The sequence below is a fragment of the Alligator sinensis genome, unplaced genomic scaffold (genome assembly GCF_000455745.1).
Source record: "Alligator sinensis unplaced genomic scaffold, ASM45574v1 scaffold989_1, whole genome shotgun sequence".
Classification (NCBI taxonomy): domain Eukaryota; kingdom Metazoa; phylum Chordata; order Crocodylia; family Alligatoridae; genus Alligator; species Alligator sinensis.
This window is the reverse complement of record NW_005842266.1, coordinates 865,692-879,668: the sequence shown is the minus strand read 5'-3', so window position 1 is coordinate 879,668 and position 13,977 is coordinate 865,692. Positions and strand designations below refer to the sequence as shown.

Here is a 13,977-nt window from a genome sequence, read left to right as displayed (position 1 = left end):
TGGGGGGGGGGGGGTGCAAGTGCCCCTCTGTGCCCCCCCTACACATCGCCTATGCTTCTGGGGCCAGCATCTGGGTAGATCCCCACACCTGCCTGTCCCTGCTCCATCTGGGGAGCAGAGGGGAAGGGCCAGCCCTGTTCAGCTAGAGCAGAGCACCCAGCCCAGGGAGCATGCCGGGATGCTGGGGGACTCTGGTTTAACCTAAACCAGGAAAGTGTCTGGGACAGACACTGCATAAACCTGTTGGTCCTCAATCAGTTAAGTCTGATACTACATTCAACCAGGTTTATCTCAAACTGGTTTGGGCCCTTTTGAAACTGGTTTATGTGCACTGAACTTATGTTTTGTTACAGGTTTAAACCAGTTTCTGATCACTTAAAGCAGTTTATGTGTAATGTCTATCCCTAGCCTCTCAGACTGATACTGATCCCTGAATCTTTTGAGTAAATGCAAGACAGCACTTCATTGCCTTATATTATCAGCCCCCAGTAGCCCTCACTGAACAATGAAGAAAAATGAAGAAGTACTTTCACTCATCAATTGCAGAACTGGCAGGGTCTAGCACTTCTCTCTTTGTAGCTTGTCAGTTAACAAGAACAGATTTTTTGTTGGTATCTGATGAAATCTTGCTCTGAATTTGTTTCGACTCTTTTACCCCTTGTTAGTCTGTCTGGTACTAGGCTCCGTCACACCATGGGTATTCTAGTCTGGTCTAGGAGCTTCTGAAAAAACAACATACTTCTGATTTTTCTCAGTCCATGGCTTCAAGCAGTTGCCTTTGCTATTGTGACACATGAATTACACTTGTTTGGAAGCAGAGGATAAAGATGTTTGAGAAATAGCTTGTAGTGGCATTGGGTCAGTTTCCACAGGAATACTGTCATGATCTTGGATATGCTGGATGCATACTTTGCCTGAGCACAGCACAGACTCTCATCACCTGAATTAATTTTATGGTGTCCAGATGGGGACAATGCTCATGAGACAAAAGCTACTGCCCATCCTCCCTGCCCACTTTCAACTCCGGTATTGTGCTAGAGAACTGCCATTTGCCTAAGGGATAATCTTTGACTGCTTTGAAACATTTCAAATGTGTAAAGCAATACATGGCTGCAAAGCTACTCCTGAGAAAAATCGTTTTAAAGATGATGTGTTAAGATACTGATGATGGTTGATTATTATTGGAGGGTAAGGCATATGAAGAAGGTCTTTACTTTGAAAAGGTCTTTTTCAAAATTAGTTTACTGTTACTGACACATCTGGGTATGTTGGTGGCATTGCATACTTCAGTTCTTTGTCAAAAGGGACTGAAAAGAGATCATGCCTCCAAGTGAGTAACAAATAGGATGTGATTCTCTAATCCTGTGCACCTAGGTTGCAGTAAAAAAATGGCACAGTTCCATGGTTAATTCTACTTTAAGTTCTCAGTGGTCATAACTGCATACAAATTGAATGCCTGCATATGAATGGCCAGGTAAATGGCTATTTTGTCCAGTCTTGGGATCTCAAAAATGCAGGCCCTCACAATAGGTGCTATTTTTTAATATATTGGTCAGCTGCACCTATTTCCACAGTTGGAGTGCACCAAAGTCACAACTAATGCAGAACCCATTTACAGTTAGTAAAGCACTTGGAGTAACTTGGGCATGAAGTGGTATCCTTGCTGTGCATACCTTTTTACTGTGTAGAAGTCTGTGTAGAGCAGGGCTGTTCAAATGGCAGCCTGTAGGCCACATCTGGCCACATAAGGATTAACCCCAGGTTCCCGGTCCAGGCACTGCTCCCTGCACCACTCCACCTGCTACTGCCACTTGAGTCTCTGGGTTCCTCCTCCCTCCTCCAGCTTCTGCTTTCTGCCTTGCCTCTAGGGTAGAGTGGAGCAGGGCAGTATGATCCACAGGGCTGAAGGTGGTGATTTGGGAACTGGGGACCCTGCACAGTGTGGGGTGCTATAACAGGATCCCCTCACATCAGCGGCTGTGGCACTCCCTAACAGCAACGCTAATCCCATTTCTTATTCAGTCATCCCAGGGGTACCACCCTGATCTCTCTTGCCAGACTTGATGGCAAATTTGTATAAATTTGGGGAGGCTGCCTTCAGAATACCAGAATGAGTCTGTAGGTGTCTCACTTCACCCTGTTTATCATCAGGTTGCCTCACACTGACCTGATCTATTATTCTGATTTTAAGCAGGGCATCTCTCCCCTTTATTGGCCACTGGTAGCATGCTCTCACCAAGTCCTGGAGCCTCTGGTAGCCTGCTCCCAGAAAAGCCCTGGGAACTTCCCCAGGCACCCACAGTGGATTGAGCCAGAAGGCTGATGGTCATTCTTCTGTCCCTTCTACTGATATGGAGGATTTTCTGAAGACATTGCTTATGGTAACCTTCCAAGGCTTTCAGATGTTTCTGATACGTTATCTATGTTTTACACCCATACAATAGGGTAGGAATGACAACAGCCTGGTAGATGAGAAGTTTGGTTTGGGTACTCATGTCATGATCATCAAAGATACAATATTGGAGATGTCCAAAGGAAACACTGGCAGATTTTATCTGGTGTTGAATATTGTCATCTGTGTTTACTTTTTGGAAAGGTGGCTATCTAGGTAGGGGAAATGCTTGATGTTCTCCAAGGATTACCTTTTCATTTTAATGTGTGAAGGAGCAGCTGGTTGTTTATGGAGGGTTGGTAAAGGATCTTGGTTTTCATGAATGTGTCTGTCTCTTTCATCTTTTTATTTTAAAAAAAGGTGTAGCCACCACCATGCTCTATGAACTGCCATTTCTTGTGTTCAGCCTCCAGCGGGGCCAAAAATGAGTGGGTAGCAGTGGTGTCTAAGAGCACTGCCACCCACCCATTTGAATGCTTGCCAGAGCTCACCAGGGCCAATTTTGGCATTTTTAGGGCAGGTTCTGCTACACTTCTGATGGCTGAGGGAGCCCGCCATGGGGCTGCTTACCATTGAACAGAAGCACGCAGGCTGTTCTTTAGCTGTTGTAACAAAGTAAAGCTCACCACTTATTAAACAACAATTTTAAAGTAAAGTTCACTACCTAGAATTCTTAATGAAACCATAAAAAATAAACTTTATGAAACAATAACTGAGCTCTGCTTTGTTCTGCTGCTGCACAGGACAGGAAAGTAATTTCCCCCTCTCCTTCTCTGCACAGCAGGGCAGAATGGAGCTTGGGAGACCCATGCTGGGTGCCTGCTCCCACAGCTGGGCAATGGCCACAGGATGCCCCTGCCACTGGGGCATCCCAGTGTGGCATGGGTGTCCTGAGCCCTGCTCTGCTCCACCATAGAGAAAAGGGAGGGGGAAATTCCTCTCCACTCCTGTGCAATAGCAAAGCAAAGCAGAGCTTGGGAGAGCTGTGCCAGGTGTGGGGGAAACCCCTGTGGTGAGTGTCACAGGCCAGCTGGGCACTGTGAGTGTATCAATTTTATCACAGGCCAACTGGGCTGTTTGATTCAGTTTCGGATCGAGGAGGCAAAGTTGGGAGTGAAATAAAGGCAAATTATTTCTTACACACACATAACAGTTAACAGAAAGGTAAATGCGATAAGCAGATAATGCAGTATTAAAGAGCTAATAGTAAATAATAATGACATAATAACAACAGATAGATAGACCAATTCTGTCGCAGGCCAACAGGGCACTGCGAGGGTATTAGCCACATTGGGCTGTTCAAAACAACAGATAGACAGACATGGGTTGGCAACTTATCGATAGTCCCTCAATACCAGGTGCGCGCCAAGTGATTCCAGCGAAGTCAGGTGTCCCCGATCGAAGCTGTCAGAGGGATTACCGGGGAAGCTCCCTTGATCAGGATCCGATCCTCACTCACACCAGAGTCTGGGGTCCGGGCATGGAACAGAAATGACCGTTCTGTTCCCTCCTTCCTGATGGTCACCTTATGCATGTCGTGTTTTTTATACCTAGTTTTATGTCACTCTGTTGGCCTCAGAGGCACTCACAATGTTGCCCTATAGCTGTTACCCAATGGGATTGAAAGATGTTAAAAATTATCATAAAAGGTTACTACCCAGACTTGGGTTTATCCAGTAAGCAAATTATGATGCAGCACCTTTAGGTTTGAAATTGACATTGCTCCGCCTAAGTTCCAACCCCTTTTAGGTTTCATTTGAATATGCTTTCTTGGGATATGCTTTCCTGGAATGTGTTGGGTGTGCCAGGCACTTGGATCCAGTTTTTATTGCTAAGGCTGAACCCTGAGCAAAAACCATTAGGTCTCCTAATCTTACAGCTACAGCTTTGCCTATGGGGCCCAGTCAGTTCCACGAACAGTTAATTTATCATTTTGGTTAAACTTATGACAGACAAGTTACATTTGCAGTTTACAAACTTACAAGCTTATATTAATTAATATTACCTGTTTAGGCAAAATACCAAATGCCTCCAAGAAGCACATATTTATTGTTTATTAATCCCTCTGGTTTTGGCTGTTACAGGTGAGAACACGCTGTGCCCCATGCCTGGCTGTGGGGGCAGGCATCCAGCATGCCTATGTCCATAGGCTGCAGCCTGTAAGGCAGGGGATACTTACTGGCTTCAATCTGGGCATGGCTTTTAAACTCCTCACCAAAGCAGGGAATCAAACAACATGATTAGCTGAGCCCTGGGAGGGGCTCAGCCTATACTAGGCTGACCCTGTAAATACATGGAGATTTCACACTGTTTCTGGGACTTTGCTGCCTTTCTTCTTTGCATGTCAGTTAAGGGGGGTTTTTTTTTGGTTTTTGTTTTTTACTTTTTCCTCTACCCTCCCTTTCCCCAGCAGTTTCAAGCCATTTCCAGTCAAACTGTAGTTTTCTGGGGCTTCAGGGGAAACAAAAAATTTCAGGCTTTCCCCTGAAATCCCCTGAAGCTTGAATTACAGTGATCCCTAGGGATGGTTGTCCATTAGGGTGAGAATGCGGGGAGGTTGAGAGAGCTGAATCTCTTCAGCCTTCACGAGAGACGGCTGAGGGGAGATCTTGTAGCTGCCTATAAATTTATTAGGGGAGGTCAGCGGGGAATAGGGGATGCGCTATTTACTAAGGCTCCCCAGGGAGTGACTAGGAATAATGGGTGTAAACTAGTTGAGAGTGAATTTAGGTTAGATATTAGGAAGACATTTTTCACAGTAAGGGTGGCCAGGATCTGGAATGGGCTTCCAGGAGGGGTGGTGCTATCACCTAGCTTGGAGGTCTTCAAGAGGAGGCTAGATAGTCACCTGGCTGGGGTCATCTGACCTCGGTCCTCTTTCCTGCCGGGGCAGGGGGTCGGACATGATGATGTATTGTGGTCCCTTCTGACTCTACAATCTATGAATCTATGAACATTCCACATGGCAAAGTTCATTACTTGATTTTGACCACAGATAGATTGATCCCACTGGTTTTCTAGTCAGGTGAAATGAGACAAACTGTTTAGGGCACTTTTTCCAGCCTCCTCCCCATATGGGGTAAGTAGATTGGATCATAAATAGGCCTGTTCAAACATGATAGCAACTGCCATGTTGCACACCTGTCTCAGCTCCAAGTACAAAACAACTGTCATACAATCATTGGTTCCATGAAAGTCTGCGACTAGGGAATTCCTACCTCTGTCACCACTTGTCCATCACCATAGGACTTGCTGTTGAAGAATGACTCCTGTGCATGCCTTCTTTTAATATGGGAATGCTGTTGTACATCAGCAACCACACAATATTTTATGGGAAGGAAATCTTAATCTGATGGCAAGGAAAACCTAGATGATTGGTGGTTTCTATTCCGCTGCAGTCTTCATCTGCCTTTGCTACCATTATGAAGTATTCTTTCTTCATCCATCTACTCTGCCACTGAGGACTTTTATTTTTATTTTTGGATTGCTATTCCTCTCAGAGGTGTAACTCTCACTTTTGATGCCCTAGGCAGAGAGAACAGAGACCAGGGGAAGGGAGGTAGAGGGGCACAAGCACTGCAGACTCCAGGATCCTGGCTGCTGCTGTGTGAGTTCCTAGCACCCTGGCTGCTGCCATACCACTACATAGATACCCTGGGGTCTCCCAGTCTGATGCCCCCTCTAAGTCGGTGCTGGGGCCCTCTTCACACCACCTTAATTATATTACTGCAAGATATTGTGTTTAGAATGCAGCCTGCTTCTGAAAGAGAATGTGAGAATGTTCTTCATTCAGTGTATTTCCAAAATGAGAGAGTCATCAGATGTGTTATCGGAACCATAAACTAAAGCATAAAGGTGGGCCTTTCCCCCCTTGTCTTTGCAAGGAGAAAAAGTCACAAAAAGAATGCTCAAAATATTTTTATGGAAACGGATTTCTTTCACAAGCATTCCTAAGCCTTCATTCTTTACATTTTAAAGACTCTTTTTGGTAGTGAAATGTTATAGAGAAGATATTGGTTGTTTCCTAGCCGGTGTTTCCATTTACAAGTGAAAACTTTGTTTATTCCACAACACGCTTAAGGTTCTTTCGAAATATATCTTTCCAAATATTCTGTATCTCAGTGCAGGAATTCAAGTAATGATTGCTTGATACCACTCCTTTGTGAATTATAACGTTTCATGGACAAATATAGCAAGGTCAGTTTTGAGAGCTGAAAGACTTTTTATAAAGGAAGTAGGAGTGTTTGGACTTATTTGAAACAGAATTTCAACTCCTAGTGTATCTAGGGCTGAATAGAAGAAAGAGGTAAAATCTACCTTTAAAGATATTCTTAGGCTTTTCTACCACTGGGACAAAAGCAATATGACCATACATTTGAAGGATAATTATTTTCCATATGTATAGTCAAGGCATAACTGATTGCATAGTCAAGGCCATCCAATGAAGTCATTGAGCTTGGAAGGTGGGTATTTGAATCTAGTCAGGCCCTTGCAGAATGTATGCTTTCCACATTCAGGGAGACTATGGAAAGAGAAGGGTAATAATTCTTCAGTGGTCTTCTAACACTCATAGCCTTGTACACTCTTATACTTACTTAGTTTTACATGCTCAGGGGTTAACTCATCTCAGCCTGTTTATCTTATCTATACAGGGAAACAGAAACAAGAAGACAGCTGACAATAACAAAGAAACTGCCTCATCTAGAAGCAATAACTTTCCATCTCTGTGCTACTCTAGTAAAATGGTAATTTCACCAAGACTTCAGTATCACTGGTGAGATGCAGTTTGCAAAAGCACTGCCCAAAGGATTAGTTCTAAGGTTTAATGACATAACTCTTTTAAGAATGTGAAATGCCATTGTAATGAAAGGGCACGTGTACACCACATGGGCATTAATGTAGAGTGCCTGAACATTTTAATGTGGCTTTTTTTGCTGCAGTGCCTTTTATTGTTTGCACGACACGGTGTTTGTGTTCGCACGAATGGTGCTTTTGAGCAAGTTAAGCCTTGTGTGTCATTCCCCGCAGATTTCTGTAGGGGGAGTCAAATACCAATTTACCCCCTGTAATGCCTTTCCTAATGTATTACAGCAGGAGGGGCATGTAAACCACCTGGGCTCCCCCCCCCAGACTCTCACTGGGCATTTCTGGCTCTCACTGGGAGTCTCCCCTGGACACGGTCATGGCCACCCCCAAATACTTGTCACTTGTACCTGCCTATGCTCAGCTGATCTGGTCTCTCTTCATCAGTACGCAATCCCAAATACCCCATCCCAATCTCAAAGACAAGCCGCTTGAATCCTCCCCTCCGGTTCCTTTCCCTTCCCATCCCGCCATGTTACAAATATATGTGTTTTTTCTTTCTATAGCTGCTATAATAACTGCTATGATATCATAAAATATTCAGGGTTTAGAGTAGTGGGCGGGTGGGTGTTTGTTGCCACCCAGTTGATTGGCGATTGCTGTCAATGTTGGTGGTGGCGAGCTCTTCTGGCTTTTTTTTCCCCTTGTTTTTTTTGGACTACATTTCCCAGCATTTCTGAGCTCATTGATCTTCGTACAGTTTCCAATGGGGGCTCCAATTGGAACCCTCCTGTTCCCTGCCCAGGTACGCCATCAGCCTTTGTGTAATGCCACATACAGCTTTTGGAGGTGTGTTTTGAATTGTTTTATAAATGTTTTTGGAATGTTTTTGAAAATGTGGGTTGCTGTTCAGCTTGGTCCCCCACCCACCTAGCCCACCAAGAGCTATACTAGTTAACCTTCTCACCCACATGGGGGGGTGAGGGGGCTCATTCAGATGTGGGTGATGGTGACACATGCCCCCCTCCCATCCCACCAGGCACATCTCTGTTGTCTGGCCGCTGCCTGTCATGCTTCTTCTTCCCACGACTCCTTGAAAACCTCTCCATAATCACTTGCATTATGACCGTGCCCAGGAGAGACTCCCAGTGAGACGGTGAGAGTCAGGACTGCCCAGTGGGAATCTGGGGGTGGGGTGGGGGGGTTAATTTGCCCAAGTTCCTGCACCAGTGGCATACCATGGGGCTCTGGGGCCCAGGAGGCAAACCCAGGGTGCCGCTGCCCTCACTCCCACGCGCATCCCAGACAGTATGCCTTCTGTGGCAGTTTCGATGGCAGGAGGGGGGGCGAGCAGCATGGAGTGGTGGCGCCCCTTTCGCACCAGCTAATAGTGCCCTGTTTGCGTCCAGGTCAGGGCAGCCATGCTGCCATCGGTATGCCACTGCCCTGCACCCTGATAGGGTCATCTCTGGTGTCATTTCGATTCCTGTTGGTGAGACAAGAGGCAGAAAGAAAAAGTAAGAAAGAGGAAATAAAGAGGATGACAACACGTCCTTCAGGATTCTCTCAATATCTGAACTATTATGCATTATAATTATAGTTGACTTCCATCCTGCCTGATATAGACTTATAATATAATAACAGGTAGTACTAATAATAGGAGTCAATAATACTATTAATTCCAATAGTAATATATTAATAAGAGTTTGTAGTAATAGTAATATTAATGATGATTTATTAATGGGCAATAATGATTGTAATGGTTCAATTCCTTATCACAGCATTTCAAAGCAGGTAGATCTGCCTTGTCACCCTGCACACATCACACTACCCTGGACCTCCAACATATATATATAGCCAATGTATGATATAGACTTATGTTATATAGACTTATAATTACAGTTCGATTCCTTACGATAAGAAAGCAGATACTGAGCATAAGGCAGGTGACTATGCGTCCTCCCTGCCTCTTTCCCCATGGCGGTGGGAGGAAATGCCCACCTCCAGGTTCAAGCTCCTCCCTCGGTCCCTCTATTCCCATTGAGAAGAGATATATACCCTTCTGCTTTACATGAAGGGTAAGCAGGTGCTTACTGAACTTTTTTTACTTCCTTCTCCTCATTGCTGGCCACAAGTATTTCTGAGGCTTCTCTTCTGTGTACTACTTGAATTGTGGAGGCTTTCTTCGCAGGCGTTGGCCTGACCATCACCTCAAGTATGGTAAGAGTTGCACAAGTTCTGTAGATCCATTTCATATTATTCTAGCCCTCCTCCTGGTTGCTGGCCCTGCTTGCTAATGAGCATTTTATGGAATTGTTATTAGAGGATTGTTGCTGGCCACAAATGCAGAGGCTTTCTTCTTGGTTGCTGGCCAAGACCTCCGGCAAATTCCCTCCTGGGATCTGGGTAGTAGGCCCAGGCCTTTGGGTTCTTTGCCCCACTTGCCTACCTCTGCACCTCTTTGTTGCACCCTTGTAACTTTCAAATTGTTTCTGGCCACAAAGGAAGCTGTGCTCCTGAGCTCTGACCACTAGGGAAAAGCTTCTTGCTGGGGAAAACCCTCCCTGCCTTTCATAGTCTTCTTGCCGTCCTCCTGGCTAGCTGTGACAACTGCAGTGGAAGAAGCTGAGGCTTCTTCACTGGCTTTGGCCTGAGCATCAGCTCGATTTGCACAAGTTCTGCAGGCCCACTTCATATAGTCTTCTCGCCCTCCTCCTGATTACTGGCCATGTTCTGCATCAGCTCGAGCTGGACAAGTTGTGCAACCACATTTCATTCATTGCCGCAGAGGGCTCAGGGCGCAGGGGGGCAGCCTTCCACCAAGGAAGCTGAAATTTGAGTTTCTTTTCTGAATTGCAGAAGCCTTCTTCTTGGTTGCTGGCCAAGACCTCTGTGGTCTGGGTAATAGGCTCTTCACCCCACTTGCCCTTTGCTTTACACCTCTCCATTGCACCCTTGTAACTTTGGAGTCGTTGCTGGCCACAAAACAAGCTGTGCTCGGGAGCTATGACCACTGCAGTGGCAGAGGGCTTGGGTCACAGGTGGGGCCTTCCACTAAGGAAGCTGAGGCTTGAATTTCTTTTCTAAATTGCGTAGGCCTTCTTCTTGGCTGCTGGCCAAGACCTCTGTGGCTTATTGCTCCACTTGCCCACCTCTGCCTTACACCTCTCCATTGCATCCTAGTAACTTTTGAATCATCACTGGCAACAAAAGGAAGATGAAAGCTAAGCTTTCTTCACTGGCTTTGGTCCAAGCATCAGCTTGATTTGTACAGGTTCTGCAGGCCCATTTCATAGTCTTCTCACCCTCCTCCTGGTTACTGGTCATGTCCAAGCAAATTTGGACTGGGGTACATGACACTCACCCACCACTCTATCTCCTTGAGGTTTCTGTCTCCTTGAGTTTCTTCTCTGACTTGCGGAATTTTCATAGACATAGATTTCATAGACATCAGGGCTGGAAGGGACCTCGGAAGATCATCGAGTCCAGCCCCCTGCCCAAAGGGCAGGAAGTCAGCTGGGGTCATAGGATCCCAGCAAGATAAGCATCCAGTTTCATCTTGAAGGTGTTCAATGAAGGTGCTTGAACCACCTCCGGTGGCAGGCTGTTCCAGACCTTGGGGGCTCGGACAGTAAAGAAGTTCTTCCTTATGTCCAGCCTGAAACGGTCTTGTAGTAGTTTGTGACCATTCGACCTCGTCATCCCTTGGGGTGCTCTGGTGAACAAACGTTCCCCCAGATGCTGGTGGTCACCCCTGATAAACTTGTAGGTGGCCATCAGATCACCCCTGAGCCTGCGCTTTTTCAGGCTAAAGAGCCCCAGGGCTCTCAGCCTGTCATCGTAGGGTCTGCTTCCCTGACCTCTGATCATGCGCGTGGCTCTTCTCTGGACTCTCTCAAGCTTCTCCACATCCTTTTTGAATTGTGGAGCCCAAAACTGGACACAGTACTCCAGCTGTGGCCTCACTAAGGCCGAGTACAGGGGGAGAATGACGTCCCGGGATATGCTTGAGAAGCATCTATGGATGCAAGCCAGCGTTTTGGTCGCTTTACTAGCCGCTGCATTGCATTGCAGGCTCATGTTCATCTTGTGGTCAATGATGACCCCAAAGTCTCTTTCTTCCATAGTGCTAGCCAACATAGCACTGCCGAGCCTATAAGGATGCTGCGGGTTTTTTTTCCCAAGGTGGAGAACCTTGCATTTATCGGCGTTGAACACCATCAGATTCTGATGGAATGGAGGAAGATTTTAAATAAATAAGGATAACAGGAAGTAGAATGTTTCCCTTCCTCCCTACCTAAGCTTTGTGGCCAGCAAAAATTCCAAAGTTATAATGTAATGGAGAGTAGCATGGCCTGACTCAGCCATCCAGCTGAATCAGGTCATTCATCTCCAACTAAGGAGACCCCTAGGGGACTTTGCTGGCCTCCCGTCCCAGCCATCTTCCTGCTGGGACATGTTCAGTAACCAGGTAGAAGGTGCAGGTTGGGGGTAGTTGTGGTTGTTTAATCTTTTTTCTTACAAGACATGCTGGCTGCACTGCAGCCTAGCTAGTTCTTAACAAGCATTCAGCCTCCCTCCCTCCGATAACAGTCTACCTTGCAACTCTTTGGAACTCTTTCCAGTAATGCCATGATTCCAAAAACGCCCCCAAGCACAGCATCCCCACCACACTGAGGCAGGCGCAGTCTCCGAAAACCAACTCAACCACCCACCCACCCCAAAGAAAACGTGACACATATATAGAGCAAAAATAAAACACTTTACTGAGAATGATGCAGTTTTAACAATAACTATATAAAACTTAACAATATAAAATATATACAAAATGTAAAAAAAAGTTACACATCTGAAGATTTTTTTAACTCTACTCCTCTTCACTATCTTCACTCTACTCTTTTCATCACTGGGCTATGGGCTGGTTGCCACCCCCAGTTAGTTCCGCCTGTGAAAGTTTTCTGCCAGGAGGGGGAAAAAGGAAGAGAAAGAGGAGGGGGGTTTGGCTCACAGTTGAAAAACTGGAGTTTTGTCCCCTTTCCCCCCCCCTCCCCACACGCACACACACACAAGGTCGGTGGGAGATATTACCTAAATATTACCCAGGATGCTGCATATCCTGGGCATTGGCTCTGGCAGGAAGCATCCTGCCCTAGACTTTTGGTCATGGTTCTGAAATGGAATGTGATGAAGTTCAGAAGGTTTGAAATATTGAAGGAAGTCATGTAACCACTTACTCCAGAGTTTCAAACTATTTGCAAAAAAATTACCATTATGGTGATGCTGCAGCTGTCATCGGGAGCTATGTCCACTGCAGTGGCAGCACACTATGGGGAGTGCGGGGATCACAGGTGGAGAGTACATGGTGGGGGGAGGACAGGAGGGTACATGGGCAGGGGGAGATCATACACTATAGGTGCCAGGGGGGATGGAAGAATTAAGAGGGGATAGAAAATTAAGGGATTATTTGTCTCCCCCATTTTAAAATAATAATTGGTATGAGTGGACCTGTCCCGACCTGAACTGCATGCTGTGAGGGAGGAGTGAGGAGTGAAGGAGGGTAAAAAAGAACACACAGTGGCACCTACTGGCTAAAGGCCAGAACACAGCACCCCCTCGTGGTGAAGAGGATTAATTAGAAGTCTGTGGAGTCTCTGGCTGTTTGCACAAACAAATCCACTGTTGGAATGGTGTAACTGAAGAGCACCACAAATGAACACATCTCCGAGTAGTGTTAGTTTAAGGCACTAAATGGACTTTAGAGCAGCGGGAAATCCCATGTCATACAAACACAAATGCAGTTGCATCAACATAAACGGGAAATATTTTTTCATCTACACACTCCCTAAAGTACTAACAGCTTCTCCTGTTAACCACCAGGCAGTTTAGATCAGATATTCCTTGAGAGGAGACATCCACTAACAGAAATAGTAGGATTCCATTTCAATTTAAAATGCTTAATATTCATTGATTTACCTGTCTCAAGCCCACTCCTTGAAGGACTTTTAAAATGATTTTCAAGGGAATTGGCTCATTTGCCTCTGCCCATTTATAAACTGTTTATCCAAGAAATGAGACAAATTCAGAGAAGAAATAAAGCTTGATTTTTTTTTTATAGTGTAGGCAATTTCTGATTTATTGAGGGCATTTATTGGATTTTTTAAAAATCAGGATTGTTTTCTAAAAGACAACTGTTGGGTAGTCAATGGGTAGAGGCATGTGCCCTTAAGTCCGACGGACATTCACTGGCCCTCTCAGGATACTCACAACCTTTGATCGGTCTAAGTGGGATTCCTACGCTTTCTCTCTTCTCGCCTGCCATGACTTTGATGTTGAAAAGGATCTTTATTTTAATTATTTAAGATGTTGATGAAAGGGAGGTGGTGACTACCCACCTCCACTACAACTGACCGCCAGTTCCTGCCCAGCTCCCGAGGCCACAAACAGGGAAAACAGCTAAATGATTAGGCTGGAGAGATTCCTTCCTTTTTCTTTTTCTTTTATTTTTAACATTAAAATGTTTGGGAGATCTTAGCTCACTGGGACATAGGTCCCAATGGTATCTTGGGCTCGTCACCAGACTTCTTCCGGCACTGGCTTTCCCACATTCCCCAGTGAGCTGGGGAGTTCCCTTTTCACCTCCGGGCTGATTGGGCCCACACCGGGCTTGATTGGTGGCGCACAGCCGCTTAACGGGCACAAAAAAAAAAAAACAAACTTTAATGAAATTGCAAAGATCGGCTGGGGGGGGGCACGCTTTCCCCGCCCCCTTTCCCTGCCTCTCT

The 13,977-nt window shown here is 45.7% G+C and overlaps 1 long non-coding RNA gene across 1 annotated transcript in view; it reads left to right on the top strand.

Annotated features, from left to right (window-relative positions):
• Positions 1-13,977, top strand: part of LOC112550957 — a 147,128-nt gene that overhangs the window by 86,154 nt on the left and 46,997 nt on the right. The window lies entirely within an intron of this gene.